The sequence below is a fragment of the Megascapheus bottae genome, unplaced genomic scaffold (assembly GCF_031878675.1).
Source record: "Megascapheus bottae isolate mThoBot1 unplaced genomic scaffold, mThoBot2.hap1 HAP1_SCAFFOLD_57, whole genome shotgun sequence".
NCBI lineage: Eukaryota > Metazoa > Chordata > Mammalia > Rodentia > Geomyidae > Megascapheus > Megascapheus bottae.
Genome location: NW_028327810.1, coordinates 1,223,339 through 1,245,855, shown reverse-complemented (window position 1 = coordinate 1,245,855; position 22,517 = coordinate 1,223,339).

Here is a 22,517-nt window from a genome sequence, read left to right as displayed (position 1 = left end):
GCTCTATTTTATATTGCCCTGGGAAGTATAAGCCTTAACATGAAAACTTTTGGATGAGGGGTTTGAGTAATGCACACGAGACTGAGAATGACTGTGGCAGCATGAAGAGGTATACGAATATTTTGTTGGGATATTGGAAATGGCAATAAATAATATGTGTGATTGTCATTGTGAGTAAAAATAGAGCATATAGGAAGCTCTGCCTGAATATAATGAAGCCATAAAATAATACTGAACATGTGTGGTAATACTGTGTAATGTTTACTTTTATACTAAACAATATTGACTTGTTAGAACTACCTCTATGTGGAGATTTTGTAATTTTCTTTTAAGTACTGAAAAGGGATTAATGGTTATTTGACTTACTCAACAGATATGGAGAAGCGCATACAGTGCTCAGATCATCAGTACTCCAACACAGAGAGAAACCAGTGCCTCCAACGGATGGCAAGTTTCCTGGCTTATGGAGAGCCTTTGGGGATGGCTTTGGTTTGCTTGGCTCTTTGTTTATGAACACTCACATCTGTCATTCTCGGAGTATTTGTAAAACATCAGAACACCTGCATTGTCAAGGCTAATAACAAGGCTCTCAGCTATATCCTGCTCATCGCACTCTTCTTCTGTTTTCTCTGTTCCTTGCTCTTTATTGGTCGTCCCAACACAGTCACCTGCATTCTACCACAAACCACATTTGGAGTTGCATTCACTGTAGCCATTTTTGCTGTCTTGGCCAAAACTGTTACTGTGGTTCTGGCCTTCAAAGTCGCTTTCCCAGGGAAAATGATGAAGTGGCTGCTTGTATCTGGGGCTCATAACTTCACCATTCCCATCTGTACTTTGATCCAACTGATGTTCTGTGTATTCTGACTGGGGACTTCTCCTCCCTTCATTGACACAGATGTACACTCTGAACGTGGCCACATTATCATCCTGTGTAACAAGGGTTCCCTCACTGCTTTCTACTGTGTCTTGGATATCTTGTTTTCCTTGCCTTGACCAGCTTTATTGTGGCTTTCCTGGCCAGGAACCTTCCCGACACCTTCAATGAAGCCAAGTTCCTAACCTTCAGCATGCTGGTGTTCTGCAGTGTCTGGATCACTTTCTTACCTGTCTACTACAGTGCCAAGGGGAAAGTCATGGTGGCTATAGAGGTGTTCTACATCTTGGCTTCCAGTGCAGGGTTCCTAGGCTGAATTTTTGCCCCAAGTGCTATATTCTCTTGTTATGGCCAGATAAAAATTTCCTTCATGGATTCCAGGACAAAAGACGCAGTGGGAGAAATAAACCATCTTAAGATTGAACTTATATGATAAACTGTATTAACACTGGGCTCATATGGCAGGGTATAATGACTCACACCTGTAATCATAGCTACTCAGGAGGCTGAGATCTGAGGATCAAGGTTCAAACCCAGCCACAGCACCAAAGGGCCTGGCACTCTTAGCTCCAATTAGCCTCTGGAAAAAAAGAAAGTGGGGCTTGGCTTAAGCCTTGAGCTGAAGAGCTCAGGGAGAATGCCCAGGCCCAGGGATAGTACAGTAGCCTTAAGCTGAAGAGCTCAAGGACAGCATCCAGGCTGAGTTCAAGCCCCATGACCCACAAATAAAAAAGATTGAACTTACATATCTGGTCAAATATGTGGAAGGTTGAGGCTAAATTCTCCATTTCATTTTGTCCATCAGATATTAGTTTATACTGTTGGAATCAAATCAGTGAGTAAATGACTTATTCATTGCTCTTGTAATAGTATAGTCACAACTTGTAGTCAGAGATCATACGTTAAAATTTCATTGTACATATTTCTGGAACTTTCTATTTATTCTGTACTTATCAGTAATCTCCATTAGTATGTTTTTATTGTCTCTACTTTTCTAAATGTGTTTTCTTAGCCATTGGCCTAAAATTTTCTTTATGCTGCCCGTTCTGGATCTTGAACTTAAAGCCTGGTTACTGAGCCTAAGCAGTAGGGGCAGTATTGTTTATTGTTTATTTGGTTTTGATTTTTGAATCAGTGATAGTAGTTTACCACTTGAGTGACTGCTCCACTTTTAGCTTTGTGGTTGTTACCTGTATATAATATTATTTGACTTTCTTTCCTTTAAGCCATGATCACCAGATCTTGGCTCCCCTGTGGCTCTGTTTATGGATATATTTCGTTGTTGTTGTTGTTGTTGTTTGCCAGTCCTGGGGTGTGAAATCAGGGTCTGACCACTGTCCTTGGTCATTTTCAAGCTAGCATTCTACCACTGGAGCCACAGCTCCACTGCCAACTTTTTCTGTGTATGTGATATCATGGAATCAAACCCAGGGCTTTGTGTATGCTAGGCAAGCACACCTTAACACTAGGCCACACTCCCAGCCCATTTTTATGCTTTAAAGTACATTATTTTACTGCCTGTTCATCATTACTGTTCTTAATCACAACTCATTAATATTTTACTCTTAAAAATGTTTGATGTTTTCATAAACTCATTAGAGCATATTGTGCTTAATATATGTATATTTCTATTCATATGTCTGCCTATTTCCATATTCCCCATTTTAATTTAGTTGGATCATTGTCCTGCATCCTCTCTGATTTCATTGCCTCTCTTTTTCCTTTTATATCCTTTCTTTCTCCTCTCTCTCTCTCTGTCTGTCTCTCTCTCTGTCTGTCTGTCTGTCTGTCTGTCTCTCTCTCTCTCTCTCTCTCTCTCTCTCTCTGTCTCTCTCTTTTTCTCCCTCTCCCCCCATGATATTTTACAGAGATGAAGTGAACATTCACTGATAAGTGCAGAGATTTGGGTGTTCTGTGTACCCTCAAAGCTCCATAGGATAATCAACTTATCTTTATTTGAGGCACAAATGCTAAGTGAAATTCTGGGGCTGGGAGTTTGGCCTAGTAGTAGAGTCCTTGCCTAGCATGCACCAAGATCCAGGTTTGCTTCCTCAGTACTACATACACAAATGCCAAAAGTGATGCTGTGGCTGAAGTGGTAGAGCTCTATCTTTGAGAAAGCCCAAGGAGAGTCACAGGCCCTGAGAAATTAATTAATTCCACTACAGCTACTTAAGAAAGAGTGAAATAAAGTAAAACATGTCCTAACAAAAGTAAGTTACATGGGCAGGGATATTGGACTAGTGGTAAGAGTGCTTGCATAGCATACACAAAGACCCAGGTTCAATTCCTTGGTAAAACATATATAGAAAAAATGCTGGAAATGGTGCAATGGCTCCAGTGGTTCAGCTGCAGCCTTGAGAAAGGCCAAGGACAGTGCTCAGACCTCAACTTCATGGCACAGGTCTGGCAAAAGTTACACATCATACAGATAATCTGGAAGTAAATACTACATTCTGGCATCCTTCTTTTGAAGTACCATGACACACATTCTTTTAGTTGTTCATAATGAACCTGCATTTAATGTCTACTGAAAAATGTTTTCTAACCTAGTCTGAATCAGTTCTTCCACATAAAAGGAAGAAAAGGTGAAAGGAAGGAGGTGATATGTACTTTCTTTCCTTAAACCAAGGTTATCACCTAGTCCTGTAAAAGTAAAACTGTTACATTTTTTTTCTTAGAAGAGAGACATGAAATGTTTGTGTAAAACTTTGGGAGGAAATACGTTATAATAACCTATGAAGCAGAGCCTTGAAAATACATTGTATTCACTTTCCACATTGCAAGAACAGTAAAATTGTAGTAAAGATTCGTTGAGAATATTTAATTCAGATGTAGAAATTCCTTTGAAAAAGAAACCTAAGACTTTTACAGCTAGTTGAAAACTAGAGAAAGAATTTTTGAAGTTATGGCCTAAGTTTTGATACATAGTTTACATGGGATTTCAAACTTACGGCGTATGAATCTTAAATATTGGTCTGATACAGACTCAAAGATCTCTGATTTTTAATAAAATAGATTTGTAATAAGGGAATAAGAACAAAGAACTTGTAGAATGTTATCACAGTGACAGTGACAATTCCCTCACTACTTCTGACACTGGGGGAAGAGATAAAGAACCCATAATGAAACTTTGGAATTTTACCTACATTCTGCTGTAAAACAAACAGATTTCAAAAATGTCTGACATCCTCAAAATGTTCTAAAACCAAAGATTCCTACATTGGAAAAAAGTGATCCTGAAATCAGAACATATGTCATTTTACCATTCAAATGTCTGCTTTTAATGACAATGAAGTCATGAGGTATGAAAATAAAATGCAAATATTAATAAGTGAGTAATGATAAAGATAATTTATTTATGGAAATTAACAATTTCTGACAATTCTAACACCTAAGACTTACTGAAAGCACTTTCTAGTACTGTCACTACTGTGATTAAGTTACTCAGAGAAACTATAATAAGAAAAAAGACCCTTAGGAACAAGAGGCACACATATATGTTTGTATAATATCAATAAAGTTTAAAAGATAATCAAAAGGACCACAAATAAATTATATTTTTATAAATTATCTTACATGAAGCCATTACTACATTTTTTCAATGTTGCAATACAGAAAAAGGAATATATCCACATGTGCAAGAGTTTACATCCATTGAGCTCCCAAATAAACTTTTTCTGCATGATCAGATTAGAAACTAAAATTTCTCAGAAATCCATAAGAGCTGATAAAGGTATAAGAAATTAAATTCCCTGGTATCAGTGGATCTCACCTGTACTCTAAGATACTTGGGAAGCTAAGATGTGAAAATCAAGCTTCAAATTCAGCCTGTGAAGGAAACACAGAATAAAAAACTAATCAGAAAAAGGCAGAATTGGTGTTGTGGTTCCATCTGTACAGTGCTACTTTCAAGCAAAAGAAGCTCAGCATTCAGGCCATAAGTTCAAGTTCCAGGACCAAGAAGGAAAAGAAAGAAAGAAAAAGGAAGGAAGAATGGAAGAAAGAAAGGAAGAAAGAAAGAAAGAAAGAAAGAAAGAAAGAAAGAAAGAAAGAGAAAAAGAAAGAAAGGAGGAAGGGAGGGAGGGAAGGAAGGAAGGAAGAAGAAAGGAAGGAAGGATGGAAGGAAGGAAGGAAAAAGGAGAGAGAGAGAGAGAGAGAGAGAGAGAGAGAGAGAGAGAGAGAGAGAGAGAGAGAGATGGAGGGATTGAAGAAGGAAGGAAGGAAAGTAATCTATCCCTTGATTCTATCTTTCACAGTCTAAAGAGTAACTCAATAACTTTCCCAGCCACTGAAGGTGATGTTCTTCAATATTATTTTTCATCCAGAATTTCTGTTCATAAATCTGTGGTGTTTTCTGAAAAATCTTCAATTAAATTCAAATATTTTTATTCCTTTTAATGGTGTAAAGTTTCTTTGTTAGAAATTTGGATCATCTCAAAACAAATACAATCAAGTTTCAGGGGTGTCTTCTTGAAACAAAAATTGGACAGTAGTCTGTCAATGGCTCCACGTATTGTTAAGGGGATAGAGATCTGAGAATGGCAGTTCAAAGTCATATAATGTAGGAAAATTCATAACATGTTAATCTAGAGTTAACTACAAAAAAGCTTAAGGTGGAATAGTGGTTCAAGTAGTAGAGCATTATCCTGGAGGCAAACACCTAAGAGACATCTGACAGGATCTGAAATTAAGATCCTCCAATGGTACTTATACTCACATGCATCTTCACCTGTGTGTGCATGCACAAGCATATGTTTGTGTGAGCACACACACACACACACACACACACACATAAATAGAAAAGGAAAACAAGTTCCTTCACCTTTACTATTTCAATATGGCACTGCAATGAGACACACATTATGACCCCATACATGTCCCAACATCAATACCATTATTTTGTCCAGTTCTGTCCACTTATCAATTCAGTTGCATCATCTAGTACGGTATTCACGAAAATACTTTCTTGACACACTGTGCGATTATATCTATCAAAAGTAACTTTATCCCTAGGGTTTCACTATTTTTGGTCATGAGGAGAGAATGACCTACAAACATGTTTTCCAAATTGTGATTTTTCTTTGGAAAATCTGATTTCCTCAGGTTCATAATCTCAGGAAAGAAAGTTTTACACATTTCTACAGAGGATTTCAGGAAACTTATATGAGAAAAACTGTGTTAGATTGACCATCTCTATCATATAGATGACATATACACAAATACAACATATTTGGATAAACCTGGAGGAGAAAAACTAGCTTCATGCAAAGTAAAATTTCAGCTTGGCAGAGGCTTCAGTGATAATTCCTTTCAACATTTCTGTCTATTCTTCTTCAGTTTCTTCTCTTTATCAGGTTGTTGAGTTGCAATGTCTGCTTTTCCACAATGAAGCACATGGCAGACATGGATGGAGATGTGATAATTGCTGTATTTCCCCTCTCTGTAATTTGGAACAGATCATAGTAAAAGTGATTCATTTAATTATGAAGAAAAGAGCATATGTAATGTACCATTTTATTTGCATTAAAAGTTTGTTCTGAAGATGATCAATGGCTGAGGGAACTCTGAGTATTCACATTAATGCTCTTTATCCTAACCTCCAAAGTCCTACTGCACCACAATCACTCAAATTCAGATGGCAATTTTTGCTGAGTCATTTGAATCCTATTAAGAAACTTACTTACCTCCAGGATATTGAAACAAAAGCCATATAATGAATGATTGTTGTCCTTAATGTACTATGTTGTCTCTCATCTCCTTTGCTGTCCCTTGGTTATCTCATATTGGTATAGTATCTCACTTTGTTATCTGATATACTGAATTTATTTGTATTTGGATATTTGAAATCTGATAGGGAAGGGGGGAAAACCAAGAGGGGTGGGGGGTTTGGGGGGGAGGGAAATGGGTACCAAGACATGTGAAAGGGTATCAATGTATGTGAATTAATGCACCTTCTATCTGGCAAATATCATGTAACCCTTTTACTAATTACAATAAAAAATAATGAAAAAAAAGAAACTTACTTATGCCTTTATCTTGAAATATTTTCTTTTTTCCTACTAGTTTCAAATTTAAAGAGTGAAGGGTAGTGTTGATTCATTTCTCAAAATACAGATAACTTGTATTCACAGGGCCATGCTTAATAAGAAGGGCATCTTCAAGGAATCAGATGCCTGCAGCTGTTTCTATTTTTGAGACTTATTTTTCTTTTGCGAGGCCTGGGGATTGAACTAAGGGGCCTGGACACTGTCCTTGGACTTTCTGAAGGCTAGTGCTCTACCACTTGAACCACAGAATCACTTTTGGCTTCGTCTGTGTATGTGGGTACCCAGGACTCAAACCCAGGGCTTTGTGCATGTTAGGAAATCACTCTATCACTTGGCACAAGTCTTCTTTTTAAGTTTCACTTTTTAATGTATTAGTGTGTAACAACACACATACACGCACACACACACACATGACTATGTATAAGTGTAAAGGCATAAACACATGCATACATGCATGGTTATATTCATATGTGTTTGTTTGTGTGGTTAAAACTCCCTAACTGAAAACAAGTGTAGTGATACAACCTTGCCTTTTGTCTAATTAAAGCTCATGTTAGCTTTAGCTATCAACACAGTACTTTAAGAACAAAGATCACACAAGATGAAACACTTGCTTCCACATTCTGGAAATCTTTTCACTAAGCCTCATCCTAGATTACTATATCTAGGTTTTGCAATATTGTAATCTTCTTCTAGGAGAGTCCTAGATCCCTACTAACTACTACAAAGAGGGAAAACATTAAGCCTATGCTCCTTTGTGTCTGGCTTACTTCACTTAATATGAATTTTTCTAAGTCTTTCCATTTCTTTACAAATGGGACACTGTCATTATTTCTAATGGCAGCATAGAATTCCATAGTGTATAAATATCAGATCTTCTTGATCCAAACATCTACTGAGGTGCATCTGGGTTGGTTCCATATCTTTCCTATGGTAAATATTACTGCAATGAACATCTTTGTGCTACTGGTTTTAGCATGTCCTTGTTTCTTGACATTTCGATAAATGGCAAGGATTGGAATTGCTGGGTCATAGGGGAGCTCCATGTTTAGTCTATTGAGGAACCTCCATACAGCTTTCCATAGTGGTTGAATGAGTGTACATTCCCACTATCAAAGTAGCGGTGATCCCTCCAGGCCTCATACCTGTCAGCATCTCGTTTTATTACATTTCTTGATCATGGTCATCTGAAGTGAAGTGGAATCTCAAAGTTATTTTGATTTGCATTTCTATTATCAGGAGAGATGTCGAGCATTTCTTCATAATTCTATAGGCAATTCTTATTTCTTCTTCAAAGAAATCTCGCTTTAAGTCTTTGTGCCATCTTTTAATGGGCCGGTTGATTTTTGAGGGTTAATTTTTTACCCTGCTACCTTGCCAAAGTTTTGAATCAGCTCAAGCAGCTTGGGAGTGGAGTCTATAGGGTTTTTAAAATACAGAATCATGTCATCTGCAAAGAGGGAAAGTTTCAGTTCCTCTTCTCAAGTTTGGATGCTCTTTATGCTTGTATCTTGCATTATTGCTCTGGCTAGGAATTCGAATACTATGTTAAAGAGGAGTGGAGAGAATTGACATCCTGGTCTTGAGCCTAATTTAAGAGGGAATTTCTTTAAGTTTTCACCATTAAGTATAATGCTAGCTGTGGTTTTGTCCTACAGAGCCATTACTATACTGATGAATACTCCATGGATTCCTAGTTTCTCTCGATCTTTATGAATAAAGAGGTGGTGGAACTTTTTTCTTTTCCTTCGTATGTTTATATTTTAATTAATAGAAGAGTTACATTATATTCATCAGATACAAGGTGCATTACATCACATACAGTGAAACACTTTCTCATGTTCTTTCATCCCCTTCCCTATCCAATTTCAAATAACCCAACAAACATATATACAATATATCAGATAACAAGGTGAAATATTGTAACAATATGAGATAACCAAGGGACAGCAAAATATATGGGTGATAACACAGTACATTAAGGACAACAATCATTGATTATATGGCTCTTGTTTCTATATCCTGGAGGTCCTTTCATTTAGTATTATACTCTCTGGCCTTATGTATCTAGGTTTTGTTCTATTGTAAATCTCTGCTAGGAGAGCCCAAAGTTTCTGCTGATTATGGCAAACGAGGGAATCATTTGAGCCTATGTTTCTTTGAGTCTAGCTTACTTTACAATATGATTTTTTCTAAGTCTTTCCATTTCTTTAAAAATGGGGCAATCTTTCTAACTGTGAAATAGAATTCCATTGTGTATAAATACCACATATTGTTGATCTACTTATCAACTGAGGAATATCTAGGTTGGTTCATTCCTTTTGCTATGGTAAATGGTGCTGCAATGAACATCCTTGTGCTAGTGGATTTAGTATGTCCTTGTTTCTGGACTTTTACGTAAATGCCAAGTAGTGGAATTGCTGGGTCCTAGAGGAGTTCAATGTTTAGTCTTTTGAGTAATTGCAATACTGATCATCACAGTGGCTGAACAAGTTTGTATTCGCACCAACAGTGTAGTAGTGATTCCTCCTGGCCACATCCCCCCTGTTGTTTTTTAATTGCTTGATTCTGGCCAATCTAACTGGAGTGAGATGGAATCTTAGAGTTGTTTTTGATTTGCATTTCTTTAATGACCAAAGATGTTGAGCATTTCTTAATATGTCTGTAGGCCAATTTTATTTCTTCTTCAGAGAATACTCTAAGCCTTTGGCCCATCTTTTAATGGGATGGTTGTTTCTTTAGAGATTAGTTTGGTAGTGATTCAATTTTTTGAGCTGTGGATATATTTTAGATATGAGGCCTTTGTCTGTTGTATGGCTACTGAAGAGCTTCTCACACTCTGTATGCTTTCTAGTTAACTTGCTAGCTATGTCCTTTGCCAAACCAAAACTCTGCAATTTAATTTAGTCCCACTTATCCAGATGTTCTCTGATATCTTTTTCTGATTTGTTTTGTTTCTTAGGCCTTAATAAGAAAGTTTTGACCTGTGCCAAGGAGACCTAGTATATCTTCGATTCCTTCTTGTAAACTTTTCAGTATATCTGCTTTTATCTCGATGTCTTTGATCCATTTGGAGTCAATCCAAGTGCAGGATGACAAAGAAAAATCCAAATTATTATTCTGCACCTCTGTAGGGTTCTCTGAGGTTGCACCTTGTGTTTTCTAAAGGGTAGCTGAGGGAGTGTTTGTCAAGTTAATGGGGCAACTTCCCACAGGTTATGTTGGGAACTCCTTAGGAACCTCTGTTGGGCAGGGTCTTCACCCCTTGAGCCCTGCCCTCATCTCAGAAGTTATCACCATCCCAACTCAACAGACAGGGAAGCCAGGAGCACTAGGGCCCCTCATCTCAGCTATAGGGAAAGTGTGAACAGGATTTTGTCTAGGAATGTGGTACTACGGAATAGGATCCCGCTAGACAAGCACTCCATTGCACTGGGCCAAACGACTGGAGCCTGTCTTTGCTTGTGTATTTGTTGGTTTCTTTTTGTTGTGGTTACAGTTTTCTTTATTTTTAATTTGGGGTTCCTGTATTTCTGTTTAAGGTTTTGGGGGAGGATTGGTTCACTTTTTGGTTTTTTGTTTCAATTGTGGTGGGGTTTGTTGTTGCTTTGTTTTGGGTTTTGTTTTTGGAAGAGGCTTCTTTGTTTGGGCATGGTCTCTCCTGGACTGAGATCTTCCTGTTCACCCCTTCCCCATAGCTGAGATGACAGACCAGATGGGTTCTCAGATGAGGAGTTCCCAACACCTGAAAAGGCTCTCAACTCACAATAATGGGTTGCCCCTTTGGAAAACAAGCCTGACCGTAAATTGGAGAGTGCCTTTGGGGTATCTCCAGATAAGGGAACTCTTTGCAACATTCCAAAAGCTCCCACTCCCACTGACCAGATAAAGGAACACCCCAACCAGGTCCAGAGGCATCTCCATGTCGTGAAACAGAAGTGGAGAAGTGGTGAAAAGACTGTGGTAGGTGTTGGATTTCATAGTTAAGAGGAGAAACAGGCCTGAGATTCATACAATAAACGAGTCTTCCCAATAAACGAGTCTTGCCCTGATGAGTCTCCCTGGTGCATCTGAGTGTCCTCCCTCTGGCGAGGGAGAGCTGGGCAGGTGGCCAGCTGGCCCACTACTTTCTTGGCCATGTCTTAATCAGAGCATGTTCTCTCTGTCCCTTTTGCGGGTCAGGACGCAAATGGACTAAAAACCCTGACCTTCTGTGCCTGAACTTGGGACAGGAAAAGAATGCTCATCAGAATTGGGATCATTGGTGAGTCAAGCCCAGCGGGTTACAAGGTAAGGGTCTCCCTGAAAAATGGGGAAAACTTACACCAAGAGTGAGGACCCGGCACTCAAAGTGTGTAGATTTGGAGATCTCGGATTCCCAGACTGAGGGGGTCTGGGAGGCCTTAATACAAACCACTTCCTGGTTAATTGCAGCCAGTCTTTTCAATTGGGTCACATGGGACAAGCACCTTATGAGAAGGAGGAAGATTAACTTGGGAGAGGACCCTCCCCTCGGGGTCTATCTAACTTTGTCCACCCTTAAGGCCTGCTTCTCTCCTTGCTCAATTACATCTAGCACCAAGGAAACTTTAATTGAGGAGTGCTCAGAGTTGTGGAGAGTTAGCCCTCCCGCTACTCAGAAAAAAAGTGTTTAGAGCCTCACCCTAAGGAGGGATTTTTGGTCCCCTTTGATCCTGGGGCCAGGCCCCTGAGCCCTACATTAAGTGCTCCTGCCCCGGAATTTGCAGCATACTTTTCAGGTGCCGAGCGGCCTCTGCTATATTACTATCCCGTGTCCCATGAAAACCATCCACCACCTCGTGTTAAACTGGAAGAGGAGGCTAAGTCACCATTTTACAACGGTGACTCCTCCCCTAAACTGAAAGAGGAAGTTAAGCTGCCATTCTATAATGGTGGCTCCTCCCCTAAACCAGAAGGGTGGGTTAAGCCACCATTTTACACCTCCCCACCATGCTTGGCTTTCCCAGTAAATGCTAATGCTCGGGGTAATGCTCCCAATGGTATCCCTGGGAGGCCTAAGATTTAAAGTAGCTTAAGCAAGCAGTCTCCAAGGATAGGCCTAATTTGCCCTTGGCCGAAACCATCCTCCAAGGCCTGGCTCACCAACAGTGCACCACCCAAGACTAGAATTATTTAAACAAGGCTGTGCTCCCTGGTCTTCTGTACCTCAAATGGTGTGCCTTTTTTAATGAAGAGTGCCATGCCCAGGCTGAGAGGTACCACACTGTTAATTCCTGTGACTTATGGGATGCTATCAGGATCCAGTGATCACTTTTCCACAGGCCTCCAGCAGGCTTCTATCCCTGCCTCCTACCAAGAACAAGAGTGGGCTTTGGGATTGGCTGCATTGAAAAAAATGGAAGAATGCCCCTCAGAGCCTCCAATAATTACACAGAAGGCTACTGAGGACCTTGCCATCTTTATAGAATGAGTAGAACAGAGCCTCCAAAGGAAGTTCCCCTCGGGGTCCCTCCAAGATCAGTTTATGCAGGTCAGGGAGGGGATGACCGCAGACCACAAACTGGCCTGTACAGGAATAAAGGAAAGATCTACTGGGAGGTGGATAGTTGCCACTAAGGATGGAGGCACTCAAGCCCACCACTCACAGATGCTGGTTGCGGTCTTCACTTGGCTAGGCGCTTTCTACCGCCCTTACCTCTTTCAATGGGGCTGGAAGAGGAATTTGTTATGGTGTGGCCAGCAAGGCCACTTTAAAAGAGATTGCCCTAGGAGATGGATAAGACCTGATCCCCCTCAGCGACATTTTTCAGGCCAGACAAAAGGCCTAACTACCTAAAATATCCTGTCCCTGAGGAGCTACTATCTCCTCTCAGGCTTTAAGTTCCCAGTTCCTAGAAACTGTGGCAGGCCATAGCTCCTGGGCATAGCTGGCCTAGCAGTATCTTAGCAAATGGCACGCCCCCTGTCCTGGCCAGAGCCATTCAGCCTCTGTTCTTAAAGGGGACCTGCCCTATAATCTATAGGGTGAGACAAGATATAGACGTTGTGGGATTCTCTGATGACTGCATTAGTTATGAAAAAATTGGCATAGAACTGCTCCCTCAATTCTAGGGGCCACAGTCTAATCGCATGGCCCCCTGTGGGTTGAGCAGTGGAGTACTGGCAAGAAAAACAATTGGAGCTACTACAGAAACAGCTTCAGAACTCTCCATATTTGTTATCATAAGGATCAAGCAATTACAAGTTTCAAATACAGGTTTTTTCATAATCTCCCTGCAGTATTCTCATGGGGGCCACCCAACCAGGTCTCTGAAGTCTTTCATCAATTTCTAATAATTTGTATATTTATGCTATTGCGTTAAAGGATTGCGTTTTTCTACTCCTCCTCCTATAACAACATTTTTGGAAAAGATGCCGAGATTTAAAGCAAAGGCATCCAGAGGTAAGTAAAAGTTGGCTGACCACCCTTTATGTCTGTCTAAAAAGTGCACTGTGAGCCAAAAAGCTGGATGCAGCAAACTCTCTAAGGCCTGGGTGGTCAAGAGACACCTTGACCCCCTTCTGGATTTCTTGTCAGTAACTGGGCATGCCTGAGAGTTTCACTGACAAGACATGTATAATCTAAATAAGTTGTTTTGTGAAAACATTTATCTGAGTTCATGTTTTTGTGTTAAATGTATCCGATTGAGTCCCATTTTCTGTTGTAAGTCAGTGTCTGGCTCTGTTTGAGAGTAGGTTAGGATGGCCTTCACTGGCCAGCTATCAGGGAATGGAAATTTCCATAGGAGAGGCGGCCCCTGAGTTCAGGGCCTCTTGGTCTTTCTGTCACACTGGTAGTTTAAGGCCAGGCATGCCATCAGAAGTTTAGGAGTTTCTTAAAAATCTCTGCTTCTCTGTCTTGTTCTTGCATTTCCTTGAGTATATTTCCTTGTTCACTTTTGTCTTTGAAATTGGTACCAGTTCTAAATATGTGGTTTTTGTGTGTGTTCTCATGCACACATCTTTGTTATCTTTTTGAATATTTCTGGGAAGTACCCCAACTTGGATAGGTCTAGGGCCTGGTATGGCCCCTCCCACTTGGCTGCAAGTGAGGTGAGCCGAGGCCAGACAAAGCAGCTGCAGGCTTAGTCCAGTTTCCTTTTTCCTAACAATCTGCTGAGGTGACAGTCTGGAGACAGTTGGTGGCAGGACGCAGACTTCACTCTTAGTTCTCCTAGGTTTAAGACTGCCACCCAACTTTCATCTGCAAAAAGTATTATGGTGAAATTGATTCCCATCCCAAACATGGATCCTTGTTGTGTGTGGGTGTATGTGTGTGTGTGTGTGTGTGTGTGTGTGTGTGTGTGTGTGTGTGAATCATTTTTAAAATGTACGGCCGATATAAATTTTGTGTGCTTTAAGATCTTTGAGTATGAATGCATATCTGAATGGGTGTAAGTGAATATGTTCAAAGTTAAGTTGTCAGCGTCCAAAACAATGGATAAATTCATAACTGAAACACAATAGCAATTGGGTAAATCTAAGTCTAAACTTCAAGAAAACTATTAGTTTTGAATGTTTTCCAATGTTTCAAAGTATTATTGCATTATTTTAAAGAGAAACTAGTTAGTAGGAGTTTTCTGATTATAAAATCTGCATTAAAAATCTGGTATTGTTTTACTTCTGCCTTCCCTACCAGACATACAATCACTCAGCCACTAACCTTCCAATGATGTCTCAGAAACACAGAAGACTCCACATTTGTTTGGTTACATAAAGAAAAAAGAATCCCTACTTGCTATATAATTCCCAGGTCTCCTCTAGTGAAAGAAACTAATGAGAAAAGTATGCAAATCACTTGATCAGAATAAGCTACTAGACATACATAATGGATATGTTGGAGCCTCAGAAGAATCTTGTTTATATAATAACTAGATATCCATGAACAGCAAGAACAATGGTCAAGTTTTTGCAGAAAGCCCACTTCTGATAGAATCAATGAAAGGGCAGACTCTTCAACACCTGGACTCTCCTACAAATCCCTCTATCCTATTAGGTTTCCCTTTCTCCTAAAATAAGATGCATAAACTGGGTAAATAATTGGCAGTCAGTAAATAAGCCTGTGATTATTCCTTTTTTTCAAAAACTATTTAAAAATAAATATTTTTCAGGAAAATAAAAAAAAATCTGCTATTGTAATGCATAAAGCTGTTTACCTTGTAAACATTGTATCCTGTTTAGTCCAGCGGCATTGGGGAATTTGGAATTTATTTCCTTGAGTTAAAGTTTGGAGATAAGTATCAAAATTTAAATGTAATTTTTTTATCAGTGTCGAAACTTTGCCTGCCTGTCTCTTAAAACTGTTTAGGTAATCAAACGTCAAGAGAACTTAAGATAGTCCTGTGTGACCATTTTGGGGGTGGAGAGGTGAACAGGCAAAGGTCCAGCTCTGGATAAAATAAGCTGGCATAAACGCTGCTCATCTAAACCTGGTCAAATGGACTGAGTGGACTGTCTTTGTCCTTCCTTGCAGACTGACACTGGAAATCTGATGGTAAAGTGGGTAATATGATTAGTAATTCTTAAACTTGCCACCTAATAATTCAAGCCAGATCCCTGCCATGTGAACTGACTCACTTAAATTGGAGAGGGATGCATCAAAGATTCCCCCTGGTCCCTATAAACACTTAAATTTTTTTTCAGATTTGGAATATTAAAAAATCAACTAATAAAAAAGGGGGAGGCAACCCCCATGATCAATTGAGGACAGCCATGCTTACACTAAATATTTTAAATTTCTCCAGGGATAAGCCTCTGACTGCCTTTCAGAGACATTGGTCTAATGAGACACCTTACTTAAAGGTTGAAGTCTGTTGGAGAGATCCTCTTACTGGAGAGGCGCTGATCCCCTCATTAGTGTGGGAAGAGGATTTGGATGTGTCTTCCCAGTGGGAGAACCAAACCCAATTTGGGTATCAGCTAGAGATTTAAAATATTGACAGCAAACTCAAAAATAATTACCCAAGAGCACCCCCTCTTGAGGTATAATTTTCCTTCTTCCTCTCACTCACAGGAATGTGGAGACCATACTGGATGCTCTGCTTAGCACTTAGCTGTGGTTGGATCCCTCAGTTTCCTTCCTTCTCCTCATCCTGGGCATCATTATCCAGGCTGCCCACAAACACACTAGTTTGTACCTATCAACTTGATTTCCTGACTGCAGTAGTCCTCCAAAATCGTCCAGGCCTTGATCTGCCTAAAAAGGCTACAGGAGGTTCTCAACTGCCGCCAAAATGAACTCAGTGCAAACTACCTACAGACTGGACTAATTGCTTGACTCCCTTACCTTCTCCCCTTTGTAGGTGGGCCCCTTGGTTACAGTGTTTTCTGTATTCACGTTCACACCTTGTGTAATCAATAAGCTCCTTCAGTTTCTCAGAGATCAGGATCAACTTAAAGCTGTTCATCTAATGATGGTCTAGCAACAATATGCTGTGCTATGAGATGGCAGACTGGGAACCCTATGAGGTTGGCCCTGGCCCTTACCAGGATATGCAGGTGTGCAGAAGGGTTTCCTATACTGATGTTGGCCAACCACCCTATTTCAAATCTCCATTTGAGTTTGCCAACCCTACAGTTAAATTGTCTGAAGATCTACAGTGGTAGTCAGTGACGGGTAAGATCCCCAGAGGGGTACTAACTCTCAAGTAAGGCAAAATCTCGAGTAAGGCAAACACCTGCTTAATAAAACAAAAAGGGAGGAGATATGGGGCACATCACATCAGGGAAATGTGCTCACTTCCTGGTTTAGGGACTCAACATGCCTGTTCATCTGGTTGGAAGGCTTGTCTGTGGTTTAGGATACCTCTGAGATTGGCCCATCAGCCCACTCGGACAGCACCTATCTCCCCCTTCCCTGCCAACCATTATGCTGATAGGCTCCTGCATCCTAGGTTAACCCACTGTACTTCCCAATAAACGAGTCTTGCCCTGACAAGTCTCTCTGGCACGCCTAAGTGTCCTCCCTCCAGCGTGGAGGCCTGGGGGCGGGTCACTAGCCAGCCCTTTCCTTTCTTGGCCTGGGCTTAGTCAGGGTTTGTTTTCTCTGTCCCTCTTGCGGGTCAGGAGTCAAGAAGGACTAAAAACCCCAACAATGCAAGCCAGCAATGCCCGGCTCCCCAGTTGCAACGATAGACGGTGACACTCTGCAAGCCTTCCAGAAAGAGCTGAGCTATGCCATCTGCAGAAATACCTTCCTAGACCCAGTCACCATAAACTGCAGCCACAGTTTCTGTCGACCTTGTCTCTGCCTGTCCTGGGAAGAAAGGCAAACCCTCTCAGGAACGTGCCCTGCCTGCCACGAACCCACCCAGCATGGAGACATCAAGTACGACGCCATTCTGAAGAGCCTGGCAGCCCTTGCCAGAAAAGCCAGCTTCTGGCGATTCCTGAGCTCTGAGGAACACAAGTATGGCCCACACAAGGAGACAAGGCACATCTACTGCCAGGTAGACAAGGATCTGCTTTGTTCTCAGTGCTCTCACTCTCAGGAGTACGAGTCTCATAGCCACCTCAATACTGGTTGAGTCTCTCCAGTACTCCAGGGAATGGAAGAGTACTGAGCTGTGGCCACAGAGGGCCAGGCATGAAGGCCAGCACTTCTTCTTAAAACTCTCCAGTGTCAAGTCGACAGCCTGGAGATGTTCTAGATCTGGCTACTGGTATGTGTGGATCAGCTCCTGGTAGGTTTCTCTGAGGTGGCACCTCTTCTGAATCATCTGGGTTTCCATTTGGCTGAGTTGCTCTAACACATCTCTTCCTTGGCTGAGAATTTCTCTGGATGCTGCTTTTCCACCTCCTGGCATTCCCGATCTAGCATTGCAAAAACCTTCTTGTTGGTCCCTCGGTACATGTTCACATAGCGAATTCATTAGATAATGAGTCTCCTTTTCTTCTGTATGTTCCTCTGGTTTTCTTGTATCTTGTTCCAGATGGTTGGCATCTGCTTGAAAATGGCCTCCTGATGCTCTTCAACAACCCTTTCCACAGGACGTTGGCTGTGAGACTGGTGCTCCTGAGAGTAGTAGCACTGTGGACAGAGCAGATCCTTATCCACCTGGCAGAAGATTTGCCTTGTATCCTTGTGTGGGCCACACTTCTGTTCCTCTGAGCTCAGGAATCGCCAGAAGCTGGCTTTTCTGGCAAGGGCTGCCAGGCTCTTCAGAATGACGTCGGACTTGAGGTCTCCGTGCTGGCTGGGTTCCCAGCAGGCAGCGCAAGTTCCTGGAAGGGTCTGCCTTTCTTCCCAGGACAGGCAGAGACAAGGTCAACAGAAACTGTGGCCACAGTGTATGGTGACTGGGTCTAGGAAGGTATTTTTGCAGACGGTGCAGCTCAGCTTCTTCTGGAAGGCTTGCAGTGCATCGCCTTCCATTGTTAAACCTGGGGAGCCCGACGTCACTGGCTGGCACTGCTGATTTTAGCTACTTGGGGGAGGCTTATATCTGAAGGTTCTGCTTCCTGGCCTACCCGTGTAGTAAAGCTCACCTGACCTCCTTCTCTCCACCCCCCAATCAGCCACATGAAAATCAGCCATGGCGCTGTGGCTCTAGTGGCACAGCTCTAGCCAGGAACCCAGAGGGCTTCAGGGGTAGCACTCTGGCCCTGAGTGCAAGCGCCACATCCAACAGACCCACCGAAAGAACGAATGACAGACTCACCAAGCAACTGAACATAAGACCAAACCAAACATCCAGAAGAATGAAAAGAGCAGACCCTACTATTCTCCCACTCAGCAGCACTATCCAAGCTCCCAATGTAGATTGTCTTGCTGTGGTAGCCCTTTCTCCAGAAAGCCTACGGGTGCTCTCTTTTATGATGACAGGGGGAGAGCCCCCAGAAGTGTTTGCAACAATGCACCTCTTCCAGGGGACTTGATTTACCTATCAATAGGAGCTCGAATTTACATCCCAGCAACAACACCTTTAAATTCCTTTTTCTGCCAAATTCTTCTGACCACTTCTTGCTACATTGTAAATTTGAGGTAAATTTTAAGCAAAAGTGAGGTTTTACCAGCATGACCAAAAGGCTTTCTTTTCTTCCCTTTTCTGTCTTTTCCTTGGCTGGTTTCTTTGTTTGCTTGCTTGCTGGCTGGCTGCCTTGCTTGCTTCATGGTTATGGGGCTTGAAGTATGGACACTGCTCCTGAACTCTTCAGCTCAAAGCTACTGCCCTACCCCTGGTGCCACAGCCTAACTTCCCATTTTCTTATGATTCATTGAAGGTGAGAGTCTCAGGTCCTGTAGTTACCAGGCTGGCTTTGAACTGCAGTCCTCAGATCTCAGCCTCCTGAGTAGCTAGGATGTACAATCTTGAGATACTCCTCCCCAAACCATCTTTTATCCTCCTCCTTCCCCCAGCTTATTTCTCTCCATCTCTTACTGTATGACTTAACCACACAAGGTAGGAAAGCTCGGTGGAAACATCCATTGTACCTTGTGTTTAGTCAAGAGAGCTGAGGGAGTTTATTTCAAATTAATGGGGCATCCTCCTACAGTTTATTTTGGGACTCCTTAGGAACCTCTGTTGGGCATGGTCTTCACCCCTTGAGCTCTGCACTCATCCCACAAGTTATCACCATCCCAACTCAACAGACAGGTAAGTCAGGAGCTCTATGGCTCGTCATCTCATCTATGGAGAAAGCGTGAACAGCAGGATCTCAGTCAGCTTTGTCTAAGAATGTGGTACCTAGGAATGGGATCCACGTAGGCAAGCACTCCATTGGGGTTTGTTGTTATTTTGTTGTTGCTTTGTTTTGGCTTTTCTTTTTGGAAGAGGATCTTGTGTTTGGGCTTGGTATCACCTAGACTGAGATCTGCCTGTTCACCCTTTCCTCATAGTTGAGTCGGATTCTTGGATGCGAATTTCCAAAACCTGGAAAGGCTCTCCACTCCCTGTAATGGGTTGGACCTTTGAAAAATGGGTCTGATTGGAAATTGGAGAGTGCCATTGGGGTATTCCCAGATAAGGGAACTCTTCATCACATTCCAAAAGCTGACACTCCCACTCTCCACTTAAAAGAACACCCCAACCAGGTCCAGAGTCATCAGCATATAGTGAGACATTTGGCTGAATTGCCCTAAAGCCTCTCTTCTTTCGCATCTCAGCTATTTATGGATGGCTTGCAGTTTTCCATCTATCATTGAAACTGGGGAGCCAGGTGTCACTGGCTCGCATCGCTTTTCTTAGCGACTCATGGGGCTGAGATCTGAAGGTCCTGATTCGTGGCCTGCCTACAAAGGAAATCCCGCCTGACCCCCTTTTCTTCTCCCCCTGATCAACCACCCCAAAAATCAGCCTCAGCTCTGTGGCTCCAGTGGCAGAGCACTAGCCCAGAGCCCAGAGGGCCTCAGAGGCTGCCGCCAGACCCTGGGTGCATGCCCCACAACCTACGAACCTAACCATCGCCCCACCAAGTGACCAAAGAAAAGACCAAACCAGATGGAGGTCACAAGATGGCACAGAGATAATAGGACCCAGTCTAGCTCTTCCTAAAAAAAGAGAGAATCAGGGATCCCTCAAGCCAACTAATTTAAGGAATCCATGACCACAATTTCAAGAAGCAATGGAGAAGTAAAGAACCCTGAAAAGAAATCCAGATAAAGCTTATATCCAAGGTTCTCAAAGAAGCCAGTAAGTGAGGGCCCGTCCCCACACTTCGTTCCAGGCTCCAAGAGGGGAAAGATACGGCTTAGGGCTTTGGGCCTGGGAAGCCCCAAACTTCAGCAACACCAGCAAGGGGAAGAATCCAGACACAGAAATCCATACAGACCCAGGCACGGACAGCACAGACAGCAGCAGAGACCAGAGGTGAAGCGAATGATCCTCCAACACCACGGAGCAACTCACATCGAACCCTGTCAGTATGTAGCCCAGCGGGTTCCCCCACCCATCAGTAAAGCAGAGATGGTGTCTGAGCTATGGAACTTAACCCAGACCCTTCCTCACCGCCCAAGAAAGTCTGGCAAGAATCCTTTCCCTTCCTCCAATAGGCCATTCCCTCAGGCCACTGAACTGGAGACTGTGGGGCACAGAATCCCTGCCTTCCAACAGCGGGTGGGGGTGCAAGGGATTCTGGGAACCAGCACTTGACTAACCCAATCCTAGGAGAGGAGCCCTCCGGCTGAGAGTCTCCAGCAAGACAGCACCAAGGGTGCCCCCCCCCGCACCTCAGAGTCACAGAGAGACTCTGCCAAAGCGGTTGAAACACAGTAGGGAAGTGAAGGGCAGACCAGCAGGGTTTGAACTCAATCCCTGAGAGCCAGAAAGGTGCGGCTCCACCCTCAGAGCCCACGTCCTACTCTGGGCTCTGTCCCTTGTAACAGGGTGGATACCATTCATACCGGTGTAGCTGAGAGCTACCAGAAAATCCCAAACCCCAGGCCTTTGGCTAGGCCTTGCCTCTGGGAACAGGGGAGGAAAACTAGCCATCCACAGAGTTAGCTGAGACTGAAGTGCACATCTCCATCCTACTTCCCACTGTGAGACCACTGGTAGGGCTGAAAGCTATCCTTGCAGCAGCACACAGCCTCTGGGAACAGGCTGAACACTGGAAAAATCTACAAACCCTTACCTACTCAGCGGGAGAACCAATTTGAATCTGAACCGCAAGTATGCACTGATTCCCACAACCACCAGTCCCAATCCAAGTAAAGACTGTCACCTACCAACTACAGAGCGAACCTACAACGAAGTCCTTGATGCCTCAAAAAGCACAATGACGTAGTACGACATATATAAATACTCAAATTCACACACAAAGCCCAAAAGGAAACAACAGTGAGGATACAAGAAAGATGTCACCATCCCAAGAAATGACACTTGTAGAGACATGAAATATGACTCTATTCAAGGAGATGATTGTGGCCATGACCAAAGAAATTAAAGCAGAATTCCAGAAACAATTCCAGGAACATAAGCAGGGAATTACCAAAGAGCTCCTCAAATTCAAAAGAGAAATGGAAGCAAAGATTAATACCCTCTCAGCGGACACTAGCAGTTCACTGTCCACAATTCAAGCAAAAATGGATGCATTAAGCAAAAAATTGATGATTCTCTGTTCCAGCTCTTGCGTTCTATTTTCTGTTCCTGATGTCTTATTCTCCATCTAAGTCAGTATGGAGAAATCAGTCAGAATTCACCCAAGAGAACTCTAGGACCCAGCAGATGCAGCTGAGAAATCTAATCTTCATATAATACACATCGATGAGTGGGCCGAGTTCCAGGACAAAACAATGCAACCCTTGTTCACCAAAATCATAGCAGAGAACTTCTCCCACATCAAAATGGAAAATACTCACATTATTGAAGGTTTCAGGACTCCAAACAGGCAAGATCCTAGAAGGAACTCATCTAGACACATCATAGTAAAGACACTAGACCTGAATACCAATGAATTGATCTTAAATCTGCTAAAAAAAAGAAAGAGCTCTACTGAAATGGGAAACATTAGAATAACAGCAGACATCTATACGCAAACCCTAAATGCAAGAAAAGCTTGGAAAAACATCATTCATGTCCTGAAGACCAACAACTGCCAACCCAGACTGATAGATACAGCAAAATTAGCAT